The 24,126-nt window shown below is 37.8% G+C and overlaps 1 long non-coding RNA gene across 3 annotated transcripts in view; it reads right to left on the bottom strand.

Moving 5' to 3' along the window:
• LOC146365200 (uncharacterized) overlaps nt 1-24,126 on the bottom strand; it is a 105,999-nt gene that overhangs the window by 1,829 nt on the left and 80,044 nt on the right. The window contains exons 4-6 of one of the 3 annotated variants that reach the window (XR_014798721.1): nt 2,719-2,799; nt 688-869; nt 104-589 (exon numbers count right to left, since the gene is read on the bottom strand). This is a non-coding gene — a long non-coding RNA (uncharacterized LOC146365200). Of the gene's footprint in view, nt 1-103; nt 590-687; nt 870-2,718; nt 3,185-24,126 lie in introns of those variants that run through there. The other 2 variants (XR_014798719.1, XR_014798720.1) reach the window with 2 other exon arrangements.

The raw sequence follows: 24,126 nt of genomic DNA, 5'->3' as shown, positions 1-24,126 counted from the left end.
AAGTGATAATTATAGGGAAGAAACTTCTCTTTTTCATCCATTTAATCAAACATTTGATGCCTCAGCTGTCTCAGTCCTATAGCGTTCTGCAACTACAACTAACCTGAGGCTTGGATTTGGCTGCAGGTGCCCCTGTACATCCTTCTCAACATGTGGGTACCATTTAATCACACTTCTTCCTGAGCTTTGCTTCATAACAAGACCAAAGGTGGCATCCCGTGTCACAGTCTTATCATCATCCAGAAGAAACATTTGAAGAAACATCATGGAGAAGAAACATTTACGCGCCTCCTGGTTTTGTTTTCTGATCCCGCAAAAAGACTGAGGACAACAAAGCCCAGAGAACACGAGATACACAACATCCAACATTCAGACTCAACAGCCTCCATAAATGAAGAGCACCAGGTTGGTTCAGTTATAGTAGATATAAGCATACTTCACATTACTGGGTATGAATAATAATGAGGAGGCAAACTTTGAAGATGCAGAGCATGATGTCCCATCATCAGACTGTAAACAAACATCCACCAGGCTTCTTTGTTGGCAAAATTGATGATTCTCCTATCAGGGATCAGTAGAGTGTATTAACCTGTGGTATAAGCAGCAGTCACTGAAATATTACTGTTTCAGATAAGAAATCTAGCACATAAAAGCCAGGGTGGGAGGGATCTCTGCAAACTGACTTACCTCTGCAAGTGTGAAGCTCAACAAAAATCTGACTCTCCAGTCACAGACAAACAAAAACCTCCAGCTGGGAGATAGAAAACACTGTCTGGGTCTTGCTGGATGTTGCTGGTCAGAGTCCACACATTAGCAGAGTGCTTCTTGGTCCCACTGACCCATGTGGACAGTGACTGTGGAGAACTGTTCTGGAAAACAGAAAAGAGAATTAAAATAACAAAAAGCCAAACAGGATTTCCACAAAGACTATCTTGGAATCAGCAATCAAAAAAAAAACACTGGTTCATATTTCAATTAAATATGAACAGGTTCCTTAAATGTACGCAGTTCAGACCTGATTTAATTTAATTTCCTTCACACAGCACATTTGTCCAGGCTGACAGGTAAACATAGAATTAATCTCAGGTAACATGACTCATAGTAGAGATTCAGTAAGAAAGATTGCCAGCTCTGATATTATTACTACACAATCCAAGGACACACCAACAGCTCAGATTTCTAGAACTATTTAAACAAATGTCTTCTGAATATTCAATTCAGGTTCACAGTGGGGGGTGTCGTGGAATTTTTTAAATAAAGTCTGCAACACAGAAAGAGCTGTGATCAAGCTATTTATTACTGCGCACAGGAGAGCCAACACACATCAAACATCACAGTTCAGTCATGTCAGCGCTGCCACAGAAGTGGTGCTCCTACTCCTTTATGCATTCCAAGGAAGAGGGAGGAAGTTACAAACTGATCGCACCACACTTCACGTGTCTCGCTATGAAACCTAACGGATCAATGGTTAAGCTGTTTTGTGCCCTTGGCCTTATCAGCACCTGTAAAGGGAGTTGTTTTCTCAAACTGCTGACGCTGAAGTAAGTTCATCTAGTTTTAGAAACTTTCACTGAACAGTCTATAACAGTGTCACAACTAAGCACATGCATGAGCACTTAAATACTTTAAATGAGAATAACAGAAAATTTCTATTAAAAAGGCTAGAGCCTGTCCCAGTAGTCATAGGTAGAGCACACCTGGACAGGTCACCAGTCTGTCAGAGGACTAACACAGAGACAGACATCAGAGTAACAAATCTATTTAAAATTAATGTAAGTTTGCTGCAGCTGTATGTATGAACATGTGTTTCTGTGCTCACAGTCCACCTCTCAGGAACCTGCAGTTCATTTTTAGTCTACTTTAAACAGACCTCACAAAAGGCTGATGTGGCTGGATCAGTAGTCTGATTTAAGTACGATACCTTTGGCCAGGGATTAATCTGGTACATCGCTTCACTGCAGTCTTACGTATTTTCCCCACACCTGAATTAAAAAAAATACTGATATATACAAATAACAGCTTCAGCTGATGCAGCCTGACTCAATCCTAAATGTTCAGAGACACACAGAGACACAGAGGTGCCGTTTAAAGTTTAGTGATAACTTGAGTCACTGATCATTTGCAGTATTACAGAGTCTGGCAGTCTTTGCATGATGTCCACGTCACTGTACGTTTCTAGCTGACTCTCAGGTGTGACAGGTGTGCCAGCAGGAAAGAGTAATAATAACCTGCATCCTGAGGTTTGTCATTCAGGATTAAAGGAGCCAGGCTTTGTTCACACAGCTAGGATTGTATTTTACACTGACCCTGGGTCAGTATAAGTATCATACAGTTTAAACGAAGCACTGAAACTTGCACATATTTATTACAGATGCACTGAAGCTAATCGAGATATTTGCTGTCAATCTGTGGCTGCGATTAAACACTTTACTGGAAACTTTATTAACCAGTAACTTCATCAGTCATGACAGAAGCTAATATTTCTGTGCTAACATCGTTTAAACAGTAACAGCTTTACTACAATATAAGCTAACGTTTACACCGTAACTTTAAGCTAGCACCATAAAGACGGTAAAACACGTAATAATATCTACAAATGCATCTTAAAGCTGTTATATTAGCACTCGGTGTATTACTAACATAACCACATTAACATTATTGACACTCGCTGACTTTTAATAGTCATTCTATAAATGCTGTCCGTTTAAATGGTCTTACCTGTAAACACTGCTGTATCCACCGGATTCCAGCCAGAGTGGATTCTGGAGTCTTCCCACGCTCCTGTTAGTGATCCTCCATCTGGATGGATGATAACAACCTTCTGAACAATCTAGCAGGAGATGGTCCATATCTATGGGACTGATTTGTGCTAATAACGCCCATTGTATGGACTGATAACAGCCGAAGCGGGTGAATAAAGTCACCCAGTCGCTAGCTGTGCCATTACCCAGCATATTAGGCAATATTAGGCACAGCACCACCATAGACATTTTCAGTGGTTTTGAATGCAGGACATGGTTATCTTACCTTGTAAAACGCATGACAATAAAACAGCTAACCACCATAAAATGGTATTGTGTGTATGTGTGTGCATGTGTGTGTGTGTGTGTGTGTGTGTGTGTGTGTGTGTGTGTGTGTGTGTGTGAGAGAGAGAGAGAGAGAGGGAGAGAGATCAAAGGCGTGCGTTTATGTTTTTTCTTGATCAAGAGTGAGCCTCCTCTCTCTTATTGGCTGTATGGTATAGCATGTTTATTCAGGTGCACCTTTGAAGTCTATGAGAATACTTTGCAGCCTGGTCTGAGTGGTCATTTCTGCACAGACACAATGAAGCGTGCACTCAGTTTAGAGGAGGCTGTTGCTGCAGTTTTGCACTCTTCAGAAAGTGAAAACGATACCACAAGCAGTGGAGATACTTCTGACAGCGAAGAAGAATTTTTGCCAGGCACCGAGGAGCTTTGCAGCTCGTGTGAGGAGGAGGAGGAGGAGAAGGAGGAAGAAGAGCAGGAGGAAGAGACAAGACTGGAGGATGGCCAGTGGAGATCTAAAAATGGAGAAATCATGTGGCAACCCACACATGAAGAGGTCCTGCCATTTTTTCCTCCTCCCATTTTAACCCCAGGACCAACCCATTATGCAATTCGTAGGATCAGCAGCCCTGTGAGCACTTTCCATCTTTTTTTTGCAGAGGACATTATGCAGCTAATCCTGCATTTCACCAACCTGCAGGGCAACAGGTCAGTAAAAGACTGGAAGGACATAGATGAGGAGGGGTTGCAGGCTTACATGGGGCTTGTGATGCTGGCTGGCCTGTACAGGTCTCAACATGAAACGACAACAAGCCTGTGGGATGGGGAGACAGGGCTCTTCTGTTTCCTGCTACCATGTCAAAAAAAAGATTTGAGCAAATTAATCGGGCAGTAAGATTCGATGATCGTCTCTCCCGTCCAGGTCGCTACAGGGGGGACAAGGCTGTGGTTTCCTACATCCCCAAGCAAAGAAAAAATGTTGTCTTATTGAGCACCAGGCACCGTGAGCTACAAGTCCAGGACTCTGGGAAGAGAAAGCCCCACATCATCCTGGATTATAACAAATGCAAAGGGGCTGTGGATCATCTGGACCAGGTAAGCACAATTATAAGTCATTTATTTGCCAAATTGTTTACCGTTTCTCATTGTTATAACTGATAAAGTCAGATAATGTGATTATGATAGTTTTGATATGAGATGATAGTTTTAGACTATGATAGTTTTGATAGTTACAGAAAGGAGGGGGGGGGGGGGTATAGTTTGACGCCCACAGGCAGGAAGAATCTATGAAGTTTATGAAAAAACGCTTTATTTATTGAGCAAACCTGTTTGCTCAACACGGGGATATAGAATTCTATAAGATAAAACCATAAATATGTGTGTCTGAGTCTTCTATCAAAAGTTACAGCTAACTTCATGAAGTTGTACAAAAAGGCTTTATTTCGCCGACACAGTGCGTTTCTGACTGTTACATGCATTTGAATGGAGTTCTCGCCAGAAAACAAAGTATAGGTTTTCATTATGTGAATAACTTGAAAATCTTAGCTCAAACAGCTTTAAAACCTGTCTGCTCAACACGGGGATATTGAATTCTATGAGATAAAACCATAAATATGTGGGTCTGAGTCTTCTATCAAAAGTTACATATAACTTCATGAAGTTGTACAAAAAGGCTTTATTTCGCCGAGACAGTGCGTTTCTGACTATTACATGCATTTAAATGGAGTTCTCGCACGAAACAAAGTATAGGTTTTCATCTTGTGAATAACTCGAAAATCTTAGCTCAAACAGCTTTAAAACCTGTTTGCTCAACACGGGGATTTTGAATTCTATGAGATAAAACCATAAATATGTGTGTCTGAGTCTTCTATCAAAAGTTACATGTAACTTCATGAAGTTGTACAAAAAGGCTTTATTTCGCCGAGACAGTGCGTTTCTGACTGTTACATGCATTTAAATGGAGTTCTCGCACGAAACAAAGTATAGGTTTTCATCTTGTGAATAACTCGAAAATCTTAGCTCAAACAGCTTTAAAACCTGTTTGCTCAACACGGGGATTTTGAATTCTATGAGATAAAACCATAAATATGTGTGTCTGAGTCTTCTATCAAAAGTTACATGTAACTTCATGAAGTTGTACAAAAAGGCTTTATTTCGCCGAGACAGTGCGTTTCTGACTATTACATGCATTTGAATGGAGTTCTCGCACGAAACAAAGTATAGGTTTTCATCTTGTGAATAACTCGAAAATCTTAGCTCAAACAGCTTTAAAACCTGTTTGCTCAACACGGGGATATAGAATTCTATAAGATAAAACCATAAATATGTGGGTCTGAGCCTTCTATCAAAAGTTACAGCTAACTTCATGAAGTTGTACAAAAAGGCTTTATTTCGCCGAGACAGTGCGTTTCTGACTGTTACATGCATTTGAATGGAGTTCTCGCACGAAACAAAGTATAGGTTTTCATCTTGTGAATAACTCGAAAATCTTAGCTCAAACAGCTTTAAAACCTGTCTGCTCAACACGGGGATTTTGAATTCTATAAGATAAAACCATAAATATGTGGGTCTGAGCCTTCTATCAAAAGTTACAGCTAACTTCATGAAGTTGTACAAAAACACTTTATTTCGCCGAGACAGTGCGTTTCTGACTATTACATGCATTTGAATGGAGTTCTCGCCAGAAAACAAAGTATAGGTTTTCATCTTGTGAATAACTTGAAAATCTTAGCTCAAACAGCTTTAAAACCCGTCTGCTCAACACGGGGATATAGAATTCTATGAGATAAAACCATAAATATGTGTGTCTGAGTCTTCTATCAAAAGTTACATGTAACTTCATGAAGTTGTACAAAAACACTTTATTTCGCCGAGACAGTGCGTTTCTGACTATTACATGCATTTGAATGGAGTTCTCGCACGAAACAAAGTATATGTTTTCATCTTGTGAATAACTCGAAAAACTTAGCTCAAACAGCTTTAAAACCTGTTTGCTCAACACGGGGATATAGAATTCTATAAGATAAAACCATAAATATGTGGGTCTGAGCCTTCTATCAAAAGTTACATGTAACTTCATGAAGTTGTACAAAAAGGTTTTATTTCGCCGAGACAGTGCGTTTCTGACTGTTACATGCATTTGAATGGAGTTCTCGCACGAAACAAAGTATAGGTTTTCATCTTGTGAATAACTCGAAAATCTTAGCTCAAACAGCTTTAAAACCTGTCTGCTCAACACGGGGATTTTGAATTCTATAAGATAAAACCATAAATATGTGGGTCTGAGCCTTCTATCAAAAGTTACAGCTAACTTCATGAAGTTGTACAAAAACACTTTATTTCGCCGAGACAGTGCGTTTCTGACTATTACATGCATTTGAATGGAGTTCTCGCCAGAAAACAAAGTATAGGTTTTCATCTTGTGAATAACTTGAAAATCTTAGCTCAAACAGCTTTAAAACCCGTCTGCTCAACACGGGGATATAGAATTCTATGAGATAAAACCATAAATATGTGTGTCTGAGTCTTCTATCAAAAGTTACATGTAACTTCATGAAGTTGTACAAAAACACTTTATTTCGCCGAGACAGTGCGTTTCTGACTATTACATGCATTTGAATGGAGTTCTCGCACGAAACAAAGTATATGTTTTCATCTTGTGAATAACTCGAAAAACTTAGCTCAAACAGCTTTAAAACCTGTTTGCTCAACACGGGGATATAGAATTCTATAAGATAAAACCATAAATATGTGGGTCTGAGCCTTCTATCAAAAGTTACATGTAACTTCATGAAGTTGTACAAAAACACTTTATTTCGCCGAGACAGTGCGTTTCTGACTGTTACATGCATTTGAATGGAGTTCTCGCACGAAACAAAGTATAGGTTTTCATCTTGTGAATAACTCGAAAATCTTAGCTCAAACAGCTTTAAAACCTGTCTGCTCAACACGGGGATTTTGAATTCTATAAGATAAAACCATAAATATGTGGGTCTGAGCCTTCTATCAAAAGTTATAGCTATGTTTATGAAGTTGTACAAAAACGCTTTATTTCGCCAAGACAGTGCGTTTCTTGCTATTTCATGCATTTTGAATGGAGTTCTCGCCCGACACAAAGTATAGGTTTTCATTTTATGAATAACTTGAAAATCTTAGCTCAAAGAGCTGCAACACCTATTTCCCCAGCACGGAGATGCTGAATTCTATAAGGCAAAGCTGTAAATACGTATATCTGAGTCTTCTATCAAAAGTTATAGCTATGTTTATGAAGTTGTACACAAACGCTTTATTTCGCCAAGACAGTGCGTTTCTCGCTATTACATGCATTTGAATGGCGTTCTCGCCCGACACAAAGTATAGGTTTTCATTTTGTGAATAACTTGAAAATCTTAACTCAAACATCTGCAAAACCTATTTCCCCAGCACGGAGATGCTGAATTCTATAAGGCAAATCCATATTTATGTGTGTCTGAGTCTTCTATCAAAAGTTACAGCTATCTCCATGTAGTTGATGGAAAAACGCTTTATTTCACCACGTTAGTGCGTTTCTCGCTATTACATGCATTTGAATGGAGTTCTCGCCCAAAACAAAGTATAGGTTTTCATTTTGTGAATAACTTGAAAATCTTAGCTCAAACAGCTGCAAATCCTATTTTCCCAGCACGGAGATGCTGAATTCTATAAGGCAAAGCTGTAAATACGTATATCTGAGTCTTCTATCAAAAGTTATAGCTATGTTTATGAAGTTGTACAAAAACCCTGTATTTCGCCAAGACAGTGCGTTTCTTGCTATTTCATGCATTTTGAATGGAGTTCTCGCCCAAAACAAAGTATAGGTTTTCATTTTGTGAATAACTTGACAATCTTAGCTCAAAGAGCTGCAAAACCTATTTCCCCAGCACGGAGATGCTGAATTCTATAAGGCAAAGCTGTGAATACGTATATCTGAGTCTTCTATCAAAAGTTATAGCTATGTTTATGAAGTTGTACAAAAACGCTTTATTTCGCCGAGACAGTGCGTTTCTCGCTATTACATGCATTTTGAATGGAGTTCTCGCCCGACACAAAGTATAGGTTTTCATTTTGTGAATAACTTGACAATCTTAGCTCAAAGAGCTGCAAAACCTATTTCCCCAGCACGGAGATGCTGAATTCTATAAGGCAAACTTGTAAATACGTATATCTGAGTCGTCTATCAAATGTTATAGCTATGTTTATGAAGTTGTACAAAAACGGTTTATTTCGCCAAGACAGTGCGTTTCTCGCTATTACATGCATTTGAATGGAGTTCTCGCCCGACACACAATATAGGTTTTCATTTAGTGAATAACTTGAAAATCTTAGCTCAAACAGCTGCAAAACCTATTTCCCCAGCACGGAGATGCTGAATTCTATAAGGCAAAGCTGTAAATACGTATATCTGAGTCTTCTATCAAAAGTTATAGCTATGTTTATGAAGTTGTACAAAAACGCTTTATTTCGCTAAGACAGTGCGTTTCTCGCTATTACATGCATTTGAATGGAGTTCTCGCCCGACACAAAGTATAGGTTTTCATTTTGTGAATAACTTGAAAATCTTAGCTCAAACAGCTGCAAAACCTATTTCCCCAGCACGGAGATGCTGAATTCTATAAGGCAAAGCTGTAAATACGTATATCTGAGTCTTCTATCAAAAGTTATAGCTATGTTTATGAAGTTGTACAAAAACGCTTTATTTCGCCAAGACAGTGCGTTTCTCGCTATTACATGCATTTGAATGGCGTTCTCGCCCGACACAAAGTATAGGTTTTCATTTTGTGAATAACTTGAAAATCTTAACTCAAACAGCTGCAAAACCTATTTCCCCAGCACGGAGATGCTGAATTCTATAAGGCAAATCCATATTTATGTGTGTCTGAGTCTTCTATCAAAAGTTACAGCTATCTCCATGTAGTTGATGGAAAAACGCTTTATTTCACCACGTTAGTGCGTTTCTCGCTATTACATGCATTTGAATGGAGTTCTCGCCCAAAACAAAGTATAGGTTTTCATTTTGTGAATAACTTGAAAATCTTAGCTCAAACAGCTGCAAATCCTATTTTCCCAGCACGGAGATGCTGAATTCTATAAGGCAAAGCTATAAATACGTATATCTGAGTCTTCTATCAAAAGTTATAGCTATGTTTATGAAGTTGTACAAAAACCCTGTATTTCGCCAAGACAGTGCGTTTCTTGCTATTTCATGCATTTTGAATGGAGTTCTCGCCCAAAACAAAGTATAGGTTTTCATTTTGTGAATAACTTGAAAATCTTAGCTCAAACAGCTGCAAATCCTATTTTCCCAGCACGGAGATGCTGAATTCTATAAGGCAAAGCTATAAATACGTATATCTGAGTCTTCTATCAAAAGTTATAGCTATGTTTATGAAGTTGTACAAAAACGCTTTATTTCGCCGAGACAGTGCGTTTCTCGCTATTACATGCATTTTGAATGGAGTTCTCGCCCAAAACAAAGTATAGGTTTTCATTTTGTGAATAACTTGACAATCTTAGCTCAAAGAGCTGCAAAACCTATTTCCCCAGCACGGAGATGCTGAATTCTATAAGGCAAACTTGTAAATACGTATATCTGAGTCGTCTATCAAATGTTATAGCTATGTTTATGAAGTTGTACAAAAACGGTTTATTTCGCCAAGACAGTGCGTTTCTCGCTATTACATGCATTTGAATGGAGTTCTCGCCCGACACACAGTATAGGTTTTCATTTAGTGAATAACTTGAAAATCTTAGCTCAAACAGCTGCAAAACCTATTTCCCCAGCACGGAGATGCTGAATTCTATAAGGCAAAGCTGTAAATACGTATATCTGAGTCTTCTATCAAAAGTTATAGCTATGTTTATGAAGTTGTACAAAAACGCTTTATTTCGCCAAGACAGTGCGTTTCTCGCTATTTCATGCATTTTGAATGGAGTTCTCGCCCAAAACAAAGTATAGGTTTTCATTTTGTGAATAACTTGACAATCTTAGCTCAAAGAGCTGCAAAACCTATTTCCCCAGCACGGAGATGCTGAATTCTATAAGGCAAACTTGTAAATACGTATATCTGAGTCGTCTATCAAATGTTATAGCTATGTTTATGAAGTTGTACAAAAACGGTTTATTTCGCCGAGACAGTGCGTTTCTCGCTATTACATGCATTTGAATGGAGTTCTCGCCCGACACAAAGTATAGGTTTTCATTTAGTGAATAACTTGAAAATCTTAGCTCAAACAGCTGCAAAACCTATTTCCCCAGCACGGAGATGCTGAATTCTATAAGGCAAAGCTGTAAATACGTATATCTGAGTCTTCTATCAAAAGTTATAGCTATGTTTATGAAGTTGTACAAAAACGCTTTATTTCGCCAAGACAGTGCGTTTCTCGCTATTACATGCATTTGAATGGAGTTCTCGCCCGACACAAAGTATAGGTTTTCATTTAGTGAATAACTTGAAAATCTTAGCTCAAACAGCTGCAAAACCTATTTCCCCAGCACGGAGATGCTGAATTCTATAAGGCAAAGCTGTAAATACGTATATCTGAGTCTTCTATCAAAAGTTATAGCTATGTTTATGAAGTTGTACAAAAACGCTTTATTTCGCCAAGACAGTGCGTTTCTCGCTATTACATGCATTTGAATGGCGTTCTCGCCCGACACAAAGTATAGGTTTTCATTTTGTGAATAACTTGAAAATCTTAACTCAAACAGCTGCAAAACCTATTTCCCCAGCACGGAGATGCTGAATTCTATAAGGCAAATCCATATTTATGTGTGTCTGAGTCTTCTATCAAAAGTTACAGCTATCTCCATGTAGTTGATGGAAAAACGCTTTATTTCACCACGTTAGTGCGTTTCTCGCTATTACATGCATTTGAATGGAGTTCTCGCCCAAAACAAAGTATAGGTTTTCATTTTGTGAATAACTTGAAAATCTTAGCTCAAACAGCTGCAAAACCTATTTCCCCAGCACGGAGATGCTGAATTCTATAAGGCAAAGCTGTAAATACGTATATCTGAGTCTTCTATCAAAAGTTATAGCTATGTTTATGAAGTTGTACAAAAACGCTTTATTTCGCCAAGACAGTGCGTTTCTCGCTATTTCATGCATTTTGAATGGAGTTCTCGCCCAAAACAAAGTATAGGTTTTCATTTTGTGAATAACTTGACAATCTTAGCTCAAAGAGCTGCAAAACCTATTTCCCCAGCACGGAGATGCTGAATTCTATAAGGCAAACTTGTAAATACGTATATCTGAGTCGTCTATCAAATGTTATAGCTATGTTTATGAAGTTGTACAAAAACGGTTTATTTCGCCGAGACAGTGCGTTTCTCGCTATTACATGCATTTGAATGGAGTTCTCGCCCGACACAAAGTATAGGTTTTCATTTAGTGAATAACTTGAAAATCTTAGCTCAAACAGCTGCAAAACCTATTTCCCCAGCACGGAGATGCTGAATTGTATAAGGCAAAGCTGTAAATACGTATATCTGAGTCTTCTATCAAAAGTTATAGCTATGTTTATGAAGTTGTACAAAAACGCTTTATTTCGCCAAGACAGTGCGTTTCTCGCTATTACATGCATTTGAATGGCGTTCTCGCCCGACACAAAGTATAGGTTTTCATTTTGTGAATAACTTGAAAATCGTAACTCAAACAGCTGCAAAACCTATTTCCCCAGCACGGAGATGCTGAATTCTATAAGGCAAAGCCGTATTTATGTGTGTCTGAGTCTTCTATCAAAAGTTACAGCTATCTCCATGTAGTTGATGGAAAAACGCTTTATTTCACCACGTTAGTGCGTTTCTCGCTATTACATGCATTTGAATGGAGTTCTCGCCCGACACAAAGTATAGGTTTTCATTTTGTGAATAACTTGAAAATCTTAGCTCAAACAGCTGGAAAACCTATTTCCCCAGCACGGAGATGCTGAATTCTATAAGGCAAAGCTGTAAATACGTATATCTGAGTCTTCTATCAAAAGTTATAGCTATGTTTATGAAGTTGTACAAAAACGCTTTATTTCGCCAAGACAGTGCGTTTCTCGCTATTACATGCATTTGAATGGAGTTCTCGCCCGACACAAAGTATAGGTTTTCATTTTGTGAATAACTTGAAAATCTTAACTCAAACAGCTGCAAAACCTATTTCCCCAGCACGGAGATGCTGAATTCTATAAGGCAAATTCATATTTATGTGTGTCTGAGTCTTCTATCAAAAGTTACAGCTATCTCCATGTAGTTGATGGAAAAACGCTTTATTTCACCACGTTAGTGCGTTTCTCGCTATTACATGCATTTGAATGGAGTTCTCGCCCAAAACAAAGTATAGGTTTTCATTTTGTGAATAACTTGAAAATCTTAGCTCAAACAGCTGCAAATCCTATTTTCCCAGCACGGAGATGCTGAATTCTATAAGGCAAAGCTGTAAATACGTATATCTGAGTCTTCTATCAAAAGTTATAGCTATGTTTATGAAGTTGTACAAAAACCCTGTATTTCGCCAAGACAGTGCGTTTCTTGCTATTTCATGCATTTTGAATGGAGTTCTCGCCCAAAACAAAGTATAGGTTTTCATTTTGTGAATAACTTGACAATCTTAGCTCAAAGAGCTGCAAAACCTATTTCCCCAGCACGGAGATGCTGAATTCTATAAGGCAAAGCTGTGAATACGTATATCTGAGTCTTCTATCAAAAGTTATAGCTATGTTTATGAAGTTGTACAAAAACGCTTTATTTCGCCAAGACAGTGCGTTTCTCGCTATTACATGCATTTTGAATGGAGTTCTCGCCCAAAACAAAGTATAGGTTTTCATTTTGTGAATAACTTGACAATCTTAGCTCAAAGAGCTGCAAAACCTATTTCCCCAGCACGGAGATGCTGAATTCTATAAGGCAAACTTGTAAATACGTATATCTGAGTCGTCTATCAAATGTTATAGCTATGTTTATGAAGTTGTACAAAAACGCTTTATTTCGCCAAGACAGTGCGTTTCTCGCTATTACATGCATTTGAATGGAGTTCTCGCCCGACACACAGTATAGGTTTTCATTTAGTGAATAACTTGAAAATCTTAGCTCAAACAGCTGCAAAACCTATTTCCCCAGCACGGAGATGCTGAATTCTATAAGGCAAAGCTGTAAATACGTATATCTGAGTCTTCTATCAAAAGTTATAGCTATGTTTATGAAGTTGTACAAAAACGCTTTATTTCGCCAAGACAGTGCGTTTCTCGCTATTTCATGCATTTTGAATGGAGTTCTCGCCCAAAACAAAGTATAGGTTTTCATTTTGTGAATAACTTGACAATCTTAAATCAAAGAGCTGCAAAACCTATTTCCCCAGCACGGAGATGCTGAATTCTATAAGGCAAACTTGTAAATACGTATATCTGAGTCGTCTATCAAATGTTATAGCTATGTTTATGAAGTTGTACAAAAACGGTTTATTTCGCCGAGACAGTGCGTTTCTCGCTATTACATGCATTTGAATGGCGTTCTCGCCCGACACAAAGTATAGGTTTTCATTTTGTGAATAACTTGACAATCTTAGCTCAAAGAGCTGCAAAACCTATTTCCCCAGCACGGAGATGCTGAATTCTATAAGGCAAACTTGTAAATACGTATATCTGAGTCGTCTATCAAATGTTATAGCTATGTTTATGAAGTTGTACAAAAACGGTTTATTTCGCCGAGACAGTGCGTTTCTCGCTATTACATGCATTTGAATGGCGTTCTCGCCCGACACAAAGTATAGGTTTTCATTTAGTGAATAACTTGAAAATCTTAGCTCAAACAGCTGCAAAACCTATTTCCCCAGCACGGAGATGCTGAATTGTATAAGGCAAAGCTGTAAATACGTATATCTGAGTCTTCTATCAAAAGTTATAGCTATGTTTATGAAGTTGTACAAAAACGCTTTATTTCGCCGAGACAGTGCGTTTCTCGCTATTACATGCATTTGAATGGAGTTCTCGCCCGACACAAAGTATAGGTTTTCATTTTGTGAATAACTTGAAAATCTTAGCTCAAACAGCTGGAAAACCTATTTCCCCAGCACGGAGATGCTGAATTCTATAAGGCAAATCCATATTTATGTGTGTCTGAGTCTTCTATCAAAAGTTACAGCTATCTATATGTAGTTGATGGAAAAACGCTTTATTTCACCACGTTAGTGCGTTTCTCGCTATTACATGCATTTGAATGGAGTTCTCGCCCAAAACAAAGTATAGGTTTTCATTTTGTGAATAACTTGAAAATCTTAGCTCAAACAGCTGGAAAACCTATTTCCCCAGCACGGAGATGCTGAATTCTATAGGGCAAATCCATATTTATGTGTGTCTGAGTCTTCTATCAAAAGTTACAGCTATCTATATGTAGTTGATGGAAAAACGCTTTATTTCACCACGTTAGTGCGTTTCTCGCTATTACATGCATTTGAATGGAGTTCTCGCCCAAAACAAAGTATAGGTTTTCATTTTGTGAATAACTTGAAAATCTTAGCTCAAACAGCTGAAAAACCTATTTCCCCAGCACGGAGATGCTGAATTGTATAAGGCAAAACTGTAAATACGTATATCTGAGTCTTCTATCAAAAGTTATAGCTATGTTTATGAAGTTGTACAAAAACCCTGTATTTCGCCAAGACAGTGCGTTTCTTGCTATTTCATGCATTTTGAATGGAGTTCTCGCCCAAAACAAAGTATAGGTTTTCATTTTGTGAATAACTTGACAATCTTAGCTCAAAGAGCTGCAAAACCTATTTCCCCAGCACGGAGATGCTGAATTCTATAAGGCAAAGCTGTGAATACGTATATCTGAGTCTTCTATCAAAAGTTATAGCTATGTTTATGAAGTTGTACAAAAACGCTTTATTTCGCCAAGACAGTGCGTTTCTCGCTATTTCATGCATTTTGAATGGAGTTCTCGCCCAAAACAAAGTATAGGTTTTCATTTTGTGAATAACTTGACAATCTTAGCTCAAAGAGCTGCAAAACCTATTTCCCCAGCACGGAGATGCTGAATTCTATAAGGCAAACTTGTAAATACGTATATCTGAGTCGTCTATCAAATGTTATAGCTATGTTTATGAAGTTGTACAAAAACGGTTTATTTCGCCGAGACAGTGCGTTTCTCGCTATTACATGCATTTGAATGGCGTTCTCGCCCGACACAAAGTATAGGTTTTCATTTAGTGAATAACTTGAAAATCTTAGCTCAAACAGCTGCAAAACCTATTTCCCCAGCACGGAGATGCTGAATTCTATAAGGCAAAGCTGTAAATACGTATATCTGAGTCTTCTATCAAAAGTTATAGCTATGTTTATGAAGTTGTACAAAAACGCTTTATTTCGCCAAGACAGTGCGTTTCTCGCTATTACATGCATTTGAATGGAGTTCTCGCCCGACACAAAGTATAGGTTTTCATTTTGTGAATAACTTGAAAATCTTAGCTCAAACAGCTGGAAAACCTATTTCCCCAGCACGGAGATGCTGAATTCTATAAGGCAAATCCATATTTATGTGTGTCTGAGTCTTCTATCAAAAGTTACAGCTATCTATATGTAGTTGATGGAAAAACGCTTTATTTCACCACGTTAGTGCGTTTCTCGCTATTACATGCATTTGAATGGAGTTCTCGCCCAAAACAAAGTATAGGTTTTCATTTTGTGAATAACTTGAAAATCTTAGCTCAAACAGCTGAAAAACCTATTTCCCCAGCACGGAGATGCTGAATTGTATAAGGCAAAACTGTAAATACGTATATCTGAGTCTTCTATCAAAAGTTATAGCTATGTTTATGAAGTTGTACAAAAACCCTGTATTTCGCCAAGACAGTGCGTTTCTTGCTATTTCATGCATTTTGAATGGAGTTCTCGCCCAAAACAAAGTATAGGTTTTCATTTTGTGAATAACTTGACAATCTTAGCTCAAAGAGCTGCAAAACCTATTTCCCCAGCACGGAGATGCTGAATTCTATAAGGCAAAGCTGTGAATACGTATATCTGAGTCTTCTATCAAAAGTTATAGCTATGTTTATGAAGTTGTACAAAAACGGTTTATTTCGCCAAGACAGTGCGTTTCTCGCTATTACATGCATTTGAATGGAGTTCTCGCCCGACACACAGTATAGGTTTTCATTTAGTGAATAACTTGAAAATCTTAGCTCAAACAGCTGCAAAACCTATTTCCCCAGCACGGAGATGCTGAATTCTATAAGGCAAAGCTGTAAATACGTATATCTGAGTCTTCTATCAAAAGTTATAGCTATGTTTATGAAGTTGTACAAAAACGCTTTATTTCGCCAAGACAGTGCGTTTCTCGCTATTACATGCATTTGAATGGAGTTCTCGCCCGACACAAAGTATAGGTTTTCATTTTGTGAATAACTTGAAAATCTTAGCTCAAACAGCTGCAAAACCTATTTCCCCAGCACGGAGATGCTGAATTCTATAAGGCAAAGCTGTAAATACGTATATCTGAGTCTTCTATCAAAAGTTATAGCTATGTTTATGAAGTTGTACAAAAACGCTTTATTTCGCCAAGACAGTGCGTTTCTCGCTATTTCATGCATTTTGAATGGAGTTCTCGCCCAAAACAAAGTATAGGTTTTCATTTTGTGAATAACTTGACAATCTTAGCTCAAAGAGCTGCAAAACCTATTTCCCCAGCACGGAGATGCTGAATTCTATAAGGCAAACTTGTAAATACGTATATCTGAGTCGTCTATCAAAAGTTATAGCTATGTTTATGAAGTTGTACAAAAACGGTTTATTTCGCCGAGACAGTGCGTTTCTCGCTATTACATGCATTTGAATGGAGTTCTCGCCCGACACAAAGTATAGGTTTTCATTTTGTGAATAACTTGAAAATCTTAGCTCAAACAGCTGCAAAACCTATTTCCCCAGCACGGAGATGCTGAATTCTATAAGGCAAAGCTGTAAATACGTATATCTGAGTCTTCTATCAAAAGTTATAGCTATGTTTATGAAGTTGTACAAAAACGCTTTATTTCGCCAAGACAGTGCGTTTCTCGCTATTACATGCATTTGAATGGCGTTCTCGCCCGACACAAAGTATAGGTTTTCATTTAGTGAATAACTTGAAAATCTTAGCTCAAACAGCTGCAAAACCTATTTCCCCAGCACGGAGATGCTGAATTCTATAAGGCAAAGCTGTAAATACGTATATCTGAGTCTTCTATCAAAAGTTATAGCTATGTTTATGAAGTTGTACAAAAACGCTTTATTTCGCCAAGACAGTGCGTTTCTCGCTATTACATGCATTTGAATGGAGTTCTCGCCCGACACAAAGTATAGGTTTTCATTTTGTGAATAACTTGAAAATCTTAGCTCAAACAGCTGGAAAACCTATTTCCCCAGCACGGAGATGCTGAATTCTATAAGGCAAATCCATATTTATGTGTGTCTGAGTCTTCTATCAAAAGTTACAGCTATCTATATGTAGTTGATGGAAAAACGCTTTATTTCACCACGTTAGTGCGTTTCTCGCTATTACATGCATTTGAATGGAGTTCTCGCCCAAAACAAAGTATAGGTTTTCATTTTGTGAATAACTTGAAAATCTTAGCTCAAACAGCTGGAAAACCTATTTCCCCAGCACGGAGATGCTGAATTCTATAGGGCAAATCCATATTTATGTGTGTCTGAGTCTTCTATCAAAAGTTACAGCTATCTATATGTAGTTGATGGAAAAACGCTTTATTTCACCACGTTAGTGCGTTTCTCGCTATTACATGCATTTGAATGGAGTTCTCGCCCAAAACAAAGTATAGGTTTTCATTTTGTGAATAACTTGAAAATCTTAGCTCAAACAGCTGAAAAACCTATTTCCCCAGCACGGAGATGCTGAATTGTATAAGGCAAAACTGTAAATACGTATATCTGAGTCTTCTATCAAAAGTTATAGCTATGTTTATGAAGTTGTACAAAAACCCTGTATTTCGCCAAGACAGTGCGTTTCTTGCTATTTCATGCATTTTGAATGGAGTTCTCGCCCAAAACAAAGTATAGGTTTTCATTTTGTGAATAACTTGACAATCTTAGCTCAAAGAGCTGTAAAACCTATTTCCCCAGCACGGAGATGCTGAATTCTATAAGGCAAAGCTGTGAATACGTATATCTGAGTCTTCTATCAAAAGTTATAGCTATGTTTATGAAGTTGTACAAAAACGGTTTATTTCGCCAAGACAGTGCGTTTCTCGCTATTACATGCATTTGAATGGAGTTCTCGCCCGACACACAGTATAGGTTTTCATTTAGTGAATAACTTGAAAATCTTAGCTCAAACAGCTGCAAAACCTATTTCCCCAGCACGGAGATGCTGAATTCTATAAGGCAAAGCTGTAAATACGTATATCTGAGTCTTCTATCAAAAGTTATAGCTATGTTTATGAAGTTGTACAAAAACGCTTTATTTCGCCAAGACAGTGCGTTTCTCGCTATTACATGCATTTGAATGGAGTTCTCGCCCGACACAAAGTATAGGTTTTCATTTTGTGAATAACTTGAAAATCTTAGCTCAAACAGCTGCAAAACCTATTTCCCCAGCACGGAGATGCTGAATTCTATAAGGCAAAGCTGTAAATACGTATATCTGAGTCTTCTATCAAAAGTTATAGCTATGTTTATGAAGTTGTACAAAAACGCTTTATTTCGCCAAGACAGTGCGTTTCTCGCTATTTCATGCATTTTGAATGGAGTTCTCGCCCAAAACAAAGTATAGGTTTTCATTTTGTGAATAACTTGACAATCTTAGCTCAAAGAGCTGCAAAACCTATTTCCCCAGCACGGAGATGCTGAATTCTATAAGGCAAACTTGTAAATACGTATATCTGAGTCGTTTATCAAATGTTATAGCTATGTTTATGAAGTTGTACAAAAACGGTTTATTTCGCCGAGACAGTGCGTTTCTCGCTATTACATGCATTTGAATGGAGTTCTCGCCCGACACAAAGTATAGGTTTTCATTTAGTGAATAACTTGAAAATCTTAGCTCAAACAGCTGCAAAACCTATTTCCCCAGCACGGAGATGCTGAATTGTATAAGGCAAAGCTGTAAATACGTATATCTGAGTCTTCTATCAAAAGTTATAGCTATGTTTATGAAGTTGTACAAAAACGCTTTATTTCGCCGAGACAGTGCGTTTCTCGCTATTACATGCATTTGAATGGAGTTCTCGCCCGACACAAAGTATAGGTTTTCATTTTGTGAATAACTTGAAAATCTTAGCTCAAACAGCTGGAAAACCTATTTCCCCAGCACGGAGATGCTGAATTCTATAAGGCAAATCCATATTTATGTGTGTCTGAGTCTTCTATCAAAAGTTACAGCTATCTATATGTAGTTGATGGAAAAACGCTTTATTTCACCACGTTAGTGCGTTTCTCGCTATTACATGCATTTGAATGGAGTTCTCGCCCAAAACAAAGTATAGGTTTTCATTTTGTGAATAACTTGAAAATCTTAGCTCAAACAGCTGAAAAACCTATTTCCCCAGCACGGAGATGCTGAATTGTATAAGGCAAAACTGTAAATACGTATATCTGAGTCTTCTATCAAAAGTTATAGCTATGTTTATGAAGTTGTACAAAAACCCTGTATTTCGCCAAGACAGTGCGTTTCTTGCTACTTCATGCATTTTGAATGGAGTTCTCGCCCAAAACAAAGTATAGGTTTTCATTTTGTGAATAACTTGACAATCTTAGCTCAAAGAGCTGCAAAACCTATTTCCCCAGCACGGAGATGCTGAATTCTATAAGGCAAAGCTGTGAATACGTATATCTGAGTCTTCTATCAAAAGTTATAGCTATGTTTATGAAGTTGTACAAAAACGCTTTATTTCGCCGAGACAGTGCGTTTCTCGCTATTACATGCATTTTGAATGGAGTTCTCGCCCAAAACAAAGTATAGGTTTTCATTTTGTGAATAACTTGACAATCTTAGCTCAAAGAGCTGCAAAACCAATTTCCCCAGCACGGAGATGCTGAATTCTATAAGGCAAACTTGTAAATACGTATATCTGAGTCGTCTATCAAATGTTATAGCTATGTTTATGAAGTTGTACAAAAACGCTTTATTTCGCCGAGACAGTGCGTTTCTCGCTATTACATGCATTTGAATGGAGTTCTCGCCCGACACACAGTATAGGTTTTCATTTAGTGAATAACTTGAAAATCTTAGCTCAAACAGCTGCAAAACCTATTTCCCCAGCACGGAGATGCTGAATTCTATAAGGCAAAGCTGTAAATACGTATATCTGAGTCGTCTATCAAATGTTATAGCTATGTTTATGAAGTTGTACAAAAACGGTTTATTTCGCCGAGACAGTGCGTTTCTCGCTATTACATGCATTTGAATGGAGTTCTCGCCCGACACAAAGTATAGGTTTTCATTTAGTGAATAACTTGAAAATCTTAGCTCAAACAGCTGCAAAACCTATTTCCCCAGCACGGAGATGCTGAATTCTATAAGGCAAATCCATATTTATGTGTGTCTGAGTCTTCTATCAAAAGTTACAGCTATCTATATGTAGTTGATGGAAAAACGCTTTATTTCACCACGTTAGTGCGTTTCTCGCTATTACATGCATTTGAATGGAGTTCTCGCCCAAAACAAAGTATAGGTTTTCATTTTGTGAATAACTTGACAATCTTAGCTCAAAGAGCTGCAAAACCTATTTCCCCAGCACGGAGATGCTGAATTCTATAAGGCAAAGCTGTGAATACGTATATCTGAGTCTTCTATCAAAAGTTATAGCTATGTTTATGAAGTTGTACAAAAACGCTTTATTTCGCCGAGACAGTGCGTTTCTCGCTATTACATGCATTTTGAATGGAGTTCTCGCCCAAAACAAAGTATAGGTTTTCATTTTGTGAATAACTTGACAATCTTAGCTCAAAGAGCTGCAAAACCTATTTCCCCAGCACGGAGATGCTGAATTCTATAAGGCAAACTTGTAAATACGTATATCTGAGTCGTCTATCAAATGTTATAGCTATGTTTATGAAGTTGTACAAAAACGGTTTATTTCGCCGAGACAGTGCGTTTCTCGCTATTACATGCATTTGAATGGAGTTCTCGCCCTACACAAAGTATAGGTTTTCATTTTGTGAATAACTTGAAAATCTTAGCTCAAACAGCTGCAAAACCTATTTCCCCAGCACGGAGATGCTGAATTCTATAAGGCAAAGCTGTAAATACGTATATCTGAGTCTTCTATCAAAAGTTATAGCTATGTTTATGAAGTTGTACAAAAACGCTTTATTTCGCCAAGACAGTGCGTTTCTCGCTATTTCATGCATTTGAATGGAGTTCTCGCCCTACACAAAGTATAGGTTTTCATTTTGTGAATAACTTGAAAATCTTAGCTCAAACAGCTGCAAAACTTATTTCCCCAGCACGGAGATGCTGAATTCTATAAGGAAAATCCATATTTATGTGTGTCTGAGTCTTCTATCAAAACTTACAGCTATCTCCATGTAGTTGATGGAAAAACGCTTTATTTCACCACGTTAGTGCGTTTCTCGCTATTACATGCATTTGAATGGCGTTCTCGCCCGACACAAAGTATAGGTTTTCATTTTGTGAATAACTTGAAAATCTTAGCTCAAAAAGCTGCAAAACCTATTTCCCCAGCACGGAGATGCTGAATTCTATAAGGCAAAGCTGTAAATACGTATATCTGAGTCTTCTATCAAAAGTTATAGCTATGTTTATGAAGTTGTACAAAAACGCTTTATTTCGCCGAGACAGTGCGTTTCTCGCTATTACATGCATTTGAATGGAGTTCTCGCCCGACACAAAGTATAGGTTTTCATTTTGTGAATAACTTGAAAATCTTAGCTCAAACAGCTGGAAAACCTATTTCCCCAGCACGGAGATGCTGAATTCTATAAGGCAAATCCATATTTATGTGTGTCTGAGTCTTCTATCAAAAGTTACAGCTATCTATATGTAGTTGATGGAAAAACGCTTTATTTCACCACGTTAGTGCGTTTCTCGCTATTACATGCATTTGAATGGAGTTCTCGCCCAAAACAAAGTATATTTTTTCATTTTGTGAATAACTTGACAATCTTAGCTCAAAGAGCTGCAAAACCTATTTCCCCAGCACGGAGATGCTGAATTCTATAAGGCAAAGCTGTGAATACGTATATCTGAGTCTTCTATCAAAAGTTATAGCTATGTTTATGAAGTTGTACAAAAACGCTTTATTTCGCCGAGACAGTGCGTTTCTCGCTATTACATGCATTTTGAATGGAGTTCTCGCCCAAAACAAAGTATAGGTTTTCATTTTGTGAATAACTTGACAATCTTAGCTCAAAGAGCTGCAAAACCTATTTCCCCAGCACGGAGATGCTGAATTCTATAAGGCAAACTTGTAAATACGTATATCTGAGTCGTCTATCAAATGTTATAGCTATGTTTATGAAGTTGTACAAAAACGGTTTATTTCGCCGAGACAGTGCGTTTCTCGCTATTACATGCATTTGAATGGAGTTCTCGCCCGACACACAGTATAGGTTTTCATTTAGTGAATAACTTGAAAATCTTAGCTCAAACAGCTGCAAAACCTATTTCCCCAGCACGGAGATGCTGAATTCTATAAGGCAAAGCTGTAAATACGTATATCTGAGTCTTCTATCAAAAGTTATAGCTATGTTTATGAAGTTGTACAAAAACGCTTTATTTCGCCAAGACAGTGCGTTTCTCGCTATTTCATGCATTTGAATGGAGTTCTCGCCCTACACAAAGTATAGGTTTTCATTTTGTGAATAACTTGAAAATCTTAGCTCAAACAGCTGCAAAACCTATTTCCCCAGCACGGAGATGCTGAATTCTATAAGGAAAATCCATATTTATGTGTGTCTGAGTCTTCTATCAAAACTTACAGCTATCTCCATGTAGTTGATGGAAAAACGCTTTATTTCACCACGTTAGTGCGTTTCTCGCTATTACATGCATTTGAATGGCGTTCTCGCCCGACACAAAGTATAGGTTTTCATTTTGTGAATAACTTGAAAATCTTAGCTCAAACAGCTGCAAAACCTATTTCCCCAGCACGGAGATGCTGAATTCTATAAGGCAAAGCTGTAAATACGTATATCTGAGTCTTCTATCAAAAGTTATATCTATGTTTATGAAGTTGTACAAAAACGGTTTATTTCGCCGAGACAGTGCGTTTCTCGCTATTACATGCATTTGAATGGAGTTCTCGCCCTACACAAAGTATAGGTTTTCATTTTGTGAATAACTTGAAAATCTTAGCTCAAACAGCTGCAAAACCTATTTCCCCAGCACGGAGATGCTGAATTCTATAAGGCAAAGCTGTAAATACGTATATCTGAGTCTTCTATCAAAAGTTATAGCTATGTTTATGAAGTTGTACAAAAACGCTTTATTTCGCCAAGACAGTGCGTTTCTCGCTATTTCATGCATTTGAATGGAGTTCTCGCCCTACACAAAGTATAGGTTTTCATTTTGTGAATAACTTGAAAATCTTAGCTCAAACAGCTGCAAAACTTATTTCCCCAGCACGGAGATGCTGAATTCTATAAGGAAAATCCATATTTATGTGTGTCTGAGTCTTCTATCAAAACTTACAGCTATCTCCATGTAGTTGATGGAAAAACGCTTTATTTCACCACGTTAGTGCGTTTCTCGCTATTACATGCATTTGAATGGCGTTCTCGCCCGACACAAAGTATAGGTTTTCATTTTGTGAATAACTTGAAAATCTTAGCTCAAAAAGCTGCAAAACCTATTTCCCCAGCACGGAGATGCTGAATTCTATAAGGCAAAGCTGTAAATACGTATATCTGAGTCTTCTATCAAAAGTTATAGCTATGTTTATGAAGTTGTACAAAAACGCTTTATTTCGCCGAGACAGTGCGTTTCTCGCTATTACATGCATTTGAATGGAGTTCTCGCCCGACACACAATATAGGTTTTCATTTAGTGAATAACTTGAAAATCTTAGCTCAAACAGCTGCAAAACCTATTTCCCCAGCACGGAGATGCTGAATTCTATAAGGCAAAGCTGTAAATACGTATATCTGAGTC

The sequence above is a fragment of the Perissodus microlepis genome, chromosome 19 (assembly GCF_051167445.1).
Source record: "Perissodus microlepis isolate ML-2025 ecotype Zambia chromosome 19, ASM5116744v1, whole genome shotgun sequence".
Classification (NCBI taxonomy): domain Eukaryota; kingdom Metazoa; phylum Chordata; class Actinopteri; order Cichliformes; family Cichlidae; genus Perissodus; species Perissodus microlepis.
The sequence above is the reverse complement of the archived record's forward strand: the minus strand, read 5'-3'. Positions and strand labels throughout refer to the sequence as shown.